The sequence below is a fragment of the Arachis stenosperma genome, chromosome 5 (assembly GCF_014773155.1).
Source record: "Arachis stenosperma cultivar V10309 chromosome 5, arast.V10309.gnm1.PFL2, whole genome shotgun sequence".
Classification (NCBI taxonomy): Eukaryota; Viridiplantae; Streptophyta; class Magnoliopsida; order Fabales; family Fabaceae; genus Arachis; species Arachis stenosperma.
In genome coordinates this window covers 88,534,259-88,542,210 of record NC_080381.1, presented here as the reverse complement: position 1 = coordinate 88,542,210, position 7,952 = coordinate 88,534,259, and the positions used below count along the sequence as shown (strand labels likewise).

General features: G+C 39.9%; 1 non-coding gene across 1 annotated transcript; it reads right to left on the bottom strand.

The window, feature by feature from the left end:
* Window positions 1-3,262: 3,262 nt before the first annotated feature.
* On the bottom strand, window positions 3,263-3,370 carry LOC130983787 (small nucleolar RNA R71). Its single transcript, XR_009087763.1, has one exon. It is a non-coding gene; the product is annotated as a small nucleolar RNA R71 (small nucleolar RNA).
* Between the last annotated feature and the right edge of the window lie 4,582 nt (window positions 3,371-7,952).

Sequence of the window (7,952 nt, the reverse complement as noted above, 5' to 3'; positions counted from 1 at the left end):
CGTTAAACGCCGGAACTGGCATAAAATTTGGAGTTAAACGCCCAAACTGGCATGAGAGCTGGCGTTTAACTCCAGAAAAGGTCTCTACACGAAATTCCTTCATTGCTCAGCCCAAGCACACACCAAGTGGGCCCGGAAGTGGATTTTTATGTCATTTACTCATTTCTGTACACCTTAGGCTACTAGTTTTCTATAAGTAGGACCTTTTACTATTGTATTTTCATCTTTGGACATCTAGTTCTTAGATCAGATCTTGGTTCTTCTGGATCCCTCTCTGGGGCCGAAACCAATGATCACTTTTGTTCTTATGTATTTTCAACGGTGGAGTTTCTACACACCATAGATTAAGGTGTGGAGCTCTGCTGTACCTCGAGTATTAATGCAATTACTATTGTTCTTCTATTCAATTCCGCTTGTTCTTTGTCCAAGATATCACTTGTTCTTTAACATGATGAAGGTGATGATTGACGCCCATCACCATTCTCACTCATGAACAAGTGACTGACAACCACTCTTGTTCTACAAGCATCTGAGGCTTAGTGAATATCTCTTGGATTCTTTAATCGGAATCTTCGTGGTATAGGCAGGACCTGATGGCGGCATTCAAGAGAATCCGGAAGGTCTAAACCTTGTCTGTGGTATTCTGAGTAGGATTCAATGACTGAATGACTGTGACGTGCTTCAAACCCTGAGGGCGGGGCGTTAGTGACAGACGCAAAAGAATCACTGGATTCTATTCCGGCCTGATTGAGAACCGACAGATGAATTCCGCTATGCTGTGACAGAGCATATGCAATCGCTTTCACTGAGAGGATGGGAGGTAGCTGCTGACAACAGTGAAACCCTACACGAGCTTGCCATGGAAAGGAGTAAGAAGGATTGGATGAAGGCAGTAGGAAAGCAGAGAGACGGAAGGGAAGGCATCTTCATACGCTTGTCTGAAGCTCTTACACCAATGATATACATAAGTATCTCTATCTTTATCTTTATGCTTTATTCGTTTATCACTATACCCATTTGAGTCTGCCTGACTGAGATTTACAAGGTGACCACAGCTTGCTTCATACCAACAATCTCCGTGGGATCGACCCTTACTCACGTAAGGTATTACTTGGACGACCCAGTGCACTTGCTGGTTAGTTGTGCGAAGTTGTAGTGATCACAATTTCGTGCACCAAGTTTTTGGCGCCGTTGCCGGGGATTGTTTGTGTATGGACAACTGACGGTTCATCTTGTTGCTTAGATTAGGTATTTTTCTTCAGAGTTCTTAAGAATGAATTCTAGTGTTTCAAGGTGATGTTCATATCATCACCAAGGCTGATTGATTCTCATCAATTTAGCTCTTGAATGCAGTGTCCTGCTGAAGCTTGGCCGGCCATGTCTAATTCCTTTAGACTAAAGCTTTAGACTAACATTGCATGATTCCTGGAATTCTCATTAAGAATTTTGATACCTTTATTTTCCTTTTCACTTAATTTTCGAAAAAGCACAAAAAATTTATAAAATCATAAAATCCAAAAATTTCTTGTCTGAGTCTAGTGTCTCATGTTAAGTTTGGTGTCAATTGCATGCATTCATTCATGTGTCTTAAGGATCTTCAAGTAATTCTTGATGATTTTCGTGCTCTGATCTTTGAATTCTATTGACTTGAGTGTTTTGTGTGTCTCATATGCATTCTCATGTTGTTAGTGTCAGTACTATACAAACTGCTAAGTTTGGTGTCTTGCATGCATTGTTCTTTGATTTTAGTTGCACTTTGATTATTCCTTATTATTAAAAATCCAAAAATATTTTTAATTTGTGTCTTTTCAAGTCAATAATACAGAGAATTGAAGATTCAGAACATACTGCAGAGGAATCACACAGAAAAAGCTGGGCATTCAAAAATGCCCAGTGAAGAAGGACAGACTGGCGTTTAAACGCCAGCCAGGGTGCCTGGTTGGGCGTTTAACGCCCAAAAGGGTAGTAGTTTGGGCGTTAAACGCCAGAATGTGCACCATTCTGGGCGTTTAACGCCAGGATGGCACAAGGGGGAAGATTTTGTTTTCAAAATCAATTTTTTTTCAAGTTTTCAAAGTTTTTCAAAATCAAATCTTTTTCAAATCATATCTTTTCAATCAAATGTTTTCAAAATCAATTTTTTTTTCCTTTTTCAAAGATACTTACTAACAATTAATGATTTGATTGAACATTTTTTGCCTTTTCTGTTGAGGAAGGTTTTATGTTTGAATCATATCTTTTCTTGTTAGGCAAGTCATTAATTTTTAAAATCATATCTTTTCAAATTGTTTTCAAATCATATCTTTTAAAATTGTTTTCAAATCATATTTTCTCAATCACATTTTTTTAAACCAATCATATCTTCTTAATCACATCTTTTTCAAAATAAGTTTTCAATCAAATCTTTTAATTTCTAATTTCAAATCTTTTCAAAAATCACTTGATTTCTTTTCCACTCTTATTTTCGAAAATCAATTAAGTGTTTTTCAAAATGTTTTCAAAATCTTTTACTTAAATTTTCGAAAATTACTTCCCTTCTTCTCACATCCTTCTATTTATGAACTAACTCTATTCCTTAATGCAAAATTCAAACTCCATCTTCTTTGATAAGTTCGAATTTTCTACTTCTGTCTTCTACTTTTCTTTTCCCTGACACCTCAAGGAATCTCTATACTGTGACATAGAGGATTCCATATTTTCTTGTTTTCTTCTCTTTCATATGAGCAGGAGCAAAGACAAAGGCATTCTTGTTGAAGCTGACCCTGAACCTGAAAAGACCTTGAAGCGAAAGCTAAGAGAAGCTAAGGCACAACTCTCTGTAGAGGACCTAACCAAATTCTTCAAGGAAGAAGAACCCATGGCAGCCGAAAACAACAACAACGCCAACAATGCAAGGAAGGTGCTGGGTGACTTTACTGCACCTACTCCCAATTTCTATGGGAGAAGCATCTCTATCCCTGCCATTGGAGCAAACAACTTTGAGCTTAAGCCTCAATTAGTTTCTCTAATGCAACAGAATTGCAAGTTCCATGGACTTCCATTGGAAGATCCTCATCAGTTTTTAGCTGAGTTCTTGCAAATCTGTGACACAGTCAAGACTAATGGGGTTGACCCTGAGGTCTACAGACTGATGCTATTCCCCTTTGCTATAAGAGACAGAGCTAGAATATGGTTGGACTCACAACCTAAAGATAGCCTGGACTCTTGGGAAAAGCTAGTCAATGCCTTCTTGGCAAAGTTCTTTCCACCTCAAAAATGGAGTAAGCTTAGAGTGGAATTCCAAACCTTCAGACAGAAGGATGGTGAATCCCTCTATGAAGCTTGGGAAAGATACAAACAATTGATCAGAAAATGTCCATCTCACATGCTTTCTGAATGGAGCATCATAGGTATTTTCTATGATGGTCTCTCTGAACTATCCAAGATGTCTTTGGATAGCTCTGCTGGAGGATCTCTTCATCTGAAGAAGACGCCTACAGAGGCTCAAGAGCTCATTGAAATGGTTGCAAATAACCAATTCATGTACACTTCTGAAAGAAATCCTGTGAACAATGGGACTGGTCAGAAGAAAGGAGTTCTTGAGATTGACACTCTGAAAGCCATATTGGCTCAGAATAAAATATTGACTCAACAAGTCAATTTGATTTCTCAAAGTCTGTCTGGAATGCAAAATGCACCAAGCAGTACTAAGGATGCTTCATCTGAGGAAGAAGCTTATGATCCTGAGAACCCTTCAATGGAAGAGGTGAATTACCTAGGAGAACCCTATGGAAACACCTATAATTCTTCATGGAGAAATCACCCAAATTTCTCGTGGAAGAATCAAGAGAGACCTCAACAAGGTTTCAATAACAATAATGGTGGAAGAAACAGGTTTAGCAATGGCAAGCCTTTTCCATCATCTTCTCAGCAACAGACAGAGAGTTCTAAGCAGAATACTTCTGACTTAGCAACAATGGTCTCTGATCTAATAAAGACCACTCAAAGTTTCATGACTGAAACAAGGTCCTCCATTAGGAATTTGGAAGGACAAGTGGGTCAGCTGAGTAAGAAAGTTACTGAACTTCCTCCTAGTACTCTCCCAAGTAATACAGAAGAAAATCCAAAAGGAGAGTGCAAGGCCATCCACATGGCCGAATTCTGGAAGGAAGAAGAGGCAGAGGACGCCACTGAGGAAGACCTCACTGGACGTCCACTGGCCTCTAATGAGTTCCCCAATGAGGAACCATGGGAATCTGAGGCTCAAGATGAGACCATAGAGATTCCATTGGACTTACTTCTGCCATTCATGAGCTCTGATGAGTATTCTTCCTCTGAAGAGGATGAGTATATCACTGAAGAGCAAGTTGCTAAATACCTTGGAGCAATCATGAAGCTAAATGACAAGTTATTTGGAAATGAGACTCGGGAGGATGAACCCCCTTTGCTCACCAAAGAACTGGATGACTTGTCTAGGCAGAAATTACCTCAAAAGAGACAAGATCCTGGGAAGTGCATGGATGAATCCATCATCCTTGGCAGACCCTTCCTAGCCACAGCAAAGGCTGTGATTGATGTTGATGGAGGTGAACTGATCATTCAAGTGAATGAAGAATCCTATGTGTTTAAGGCTCAAGGATATCCCTCTGTCACCATGGAGAGGAAGCTTGAAGAGCTTCCCTCAAATCAGAGACAAATAGAGCCCCCACAGTCAAACTCTAAGTTTGGTGTTGGGAGGCCACAACCAAACTCTAAGTTTGGTGTTGAACCCCCACATTCAAACTCTAAGTTTGGTGTTGGGAGGTTCCAACATTGCTCTGATCATTTATGAGGCTCCATGAGAGTCCTCTGTCAAGCTAATGACATTAAAGAAGCGCTTGTTGGGAGGCAACCCAATGTTTTATAATTAACTATTTCCTTTTGATATTTTATCTTTTTTGTAGGATGATGATCATAAGAAGTCACAAAATCAATGAAAAAAGCAAAAACAGAATGAAAAAACAGGAAGAAAAACAACACACCCTGGAGGAAGAACTCACTGGCGTTTAAATGCCAGTGAGGCTAGCAGTTGGGCGTTTAACTCCCAGTCTGGCACCATTCTGGGCGTTTAACGCCAGAAAGGGGCACCAGACTGGCGTTAAACGCCAGAGAAGGGCAAGAACCTGGCGTTAAACGCCAGGAATGGGCACCAGCCCGGCGTTTAACGCCAGAAATGGCTCAAAATGTGATTTTTGATGCCATTTGGTGCAGGGATGACTTTTCCTTGACACCTAAGGATCTGTGGACCCCACAGGATCCCCACAAACCCCTCACCTATCAAATCCCATCTCTCTCTTCACCACTCACCTCTATAAAACCCCACTTACCTCACCATCCAAATTCAAACCACTACTTCTTCCCCTTTTGGCCTAACCACAAAGCCATCTCCCTCTCCTCCATTTCTTCTTCTTCTACTCTCTTCTTTCTTCTTTTGCTCGAGGACGAGCAAACCATTTAAGTTTGGTGTGGTAAAAGCATTGCTCTTTGTTTTTCCATAACCATTTATGGCATCCAAAGCCGGTTCAACTGAGAAGGCATGACCTCAAGCCCATCACTAAGAAAAAGATGGAGCAAACAAGAGACCCCTCTCATCATGAGATCCCTGAGATACCTCAAGGGATGCACTTTCCTCCACAAGACTATTGGGAGCAACTGAACACCTCCCTAGGAGAATTAAGTTCCAACATGGGACAACTAAGGGTGGAGCACCAAGAACACTCCATTCTCCTCCATGAAATTAGAGAAGATCAAAGAATCATGAGAGAGGAGCAACAAAGACAAGGAAGAGATATTGAGAAGCTCAAACACTCCATAGGATCTTCAAGAGGAAGAAAGAGCCGCCATCACTAAGGTGGACCCGTTCTTTGATTTCCTTGTTCTTTATTCTTCTGTTTTTCGAATTTTTATGCTTATGTTTGTCAATGTTTGTGTCTTATGATCATTAGTGTCTTAGTGTCTATGCCTTAAAGCTATGAATATGAATCCATCACCTTTCTTAAATGAAAACTGTTTTTATCACAAAAGAACAAGAAGTACAGGATTTCAAATTCATCTTTAAAACTAGCTTAATTAGTTTGATGTGGTGACAATACTTTTTGTTTTCTGAATGTATGCTTAAACAGTGCATATGTCTTTTGAATTTGTGATTCATGAATGTTAAAATTGTTGCCTCTTGAAAGAATGATGAAAAAGGAGACATGTTACTGAGGATCTGAAAAATCATAAAAATGATTCTTGAAGCAAGAAAAAGCAGTGAATACAAAAAAAAAAAGAGAAAAAGAAGGAGAAAAACGAAAAAAAAGGGGAGAAAGAGAAAAAGAAAGAAAAAGAAGGAAATGAAGTTGTGATCCAAGGCAATAAGAGTGTGCTTAAGAACCCTGGACACCTCTAATTGGGGACTTTGGCAAAGCTGAGTCACAATCTGAAAAGGTTCACCCAATTATGTGTCTGTGGCATGTATGTATCCGGTGGTAATACTGGAAGACAGAGTGCTTTGGGTCACGGCCAAGACTCAATAAGTAGCTGTGTTCAAGAATCATCATACTTAACTAGGAGAATCAATAACACTATCTGGATTCGGAGTTCCTAAAGAAGCCAATCATTCTGAATTTCAAAGGATAAAGTGAGATGCCAAAACTGTTCGGAGGCAAAAAGCTACTAGTCCCGCTCATCTAATTTGGAGCTTAGTTTCATTGATAATTTGGAGTCTATAGTATATTCTCTTCTTTTTATCTTATTTGATTTTCAGTTGCTTGAGGACAAGCAACAATTTAAGTTTGGTGTTGTGATGAGCGGATAATTTGTACGCTTTTTGGCATTGTTTTTAGTATGTTTTTGGTAGTTTTAGTTGAGTTTTTATTATATTTTTATTAGTTTTTAGTTAAAATTCACTTTTCTGGACTTTACTATGAGTTTGTGTGTTTTTCTGTGATTTCAGGTATTTTCTGGCTGAAATTGAGGGATCTGAGCAAAAATCTGATCCAGAGACTCAAAAGGACTGCAGATGCTGTTGAATTCTGACCTCCCTGCACTCGAAGTGGATTTTCTGGAGCTTCAGAAGCCCAATTGGCGCGCTCTCAACGGCGTTGGAAAGTAGACATCCTGGGCTTTCCAGCAATATATGATAGTCCATACTTTGCCCAAGATTTGATGGCCCAAACCGGCGTTCAAAGTCACCTCAAGAAATTCCAGCGTTAAACGCCGGAACTGGCATAAAATTTGGAGTTAAACGCCCAAACTGGCATGAGAGCTGGCGTTTAACTCCAGAAAAGGTCTCTACACGAAATTCCTTCATTGCTCAGCCCAAGCACACACCAAGTGGGCCCGGAAGTGGATTTTTATGTCATTTACTCATTTCTATACACCTTAGGCTACTAGTTTTCTATAAGTAGGACCTTTTACTATTGTATTTTCATCTTTGGACATCTAGTTCTTAGATCAGATCTTGGTTCTTCTGGTTCCCTCTCTGGGGCCGAAACCAATGATCACTTTTGTTCTTATGTATTTTCAACGGTGGAGTTTCTACACACCATAGATTAAGGTGTGGAGCTCTGCTGTACCTCGAGTATTAATGCAATTACTATTGTTCTTCTATTCAATTCCGCTTGTTCTTTGTCCAAGATATCACTTGTTCTTTAACATGATGAAGGTGATGATTGACGCCCATCACCATTCTCACTCATGAACAAAGTGACTGACAACCACTCTTGTTCTACAAGCATCTGAGGCTTAGTGAATATCTCTTGGATTCTTTAATCGGAATCTTCGTGGTATAGGCAGGACCTGATGGCGGCATTCAAGAGAATCCGGAAGGTCTAAACCTTGTCTGTGGTATTCTGAGTAGGATTCAATGACTGAATGACTGTGACGTGCTTCAAACCCTGAGGGCGGGGCGTTAGTGACAGACGCAAAAGAATCACTGGATTCTATTCCGG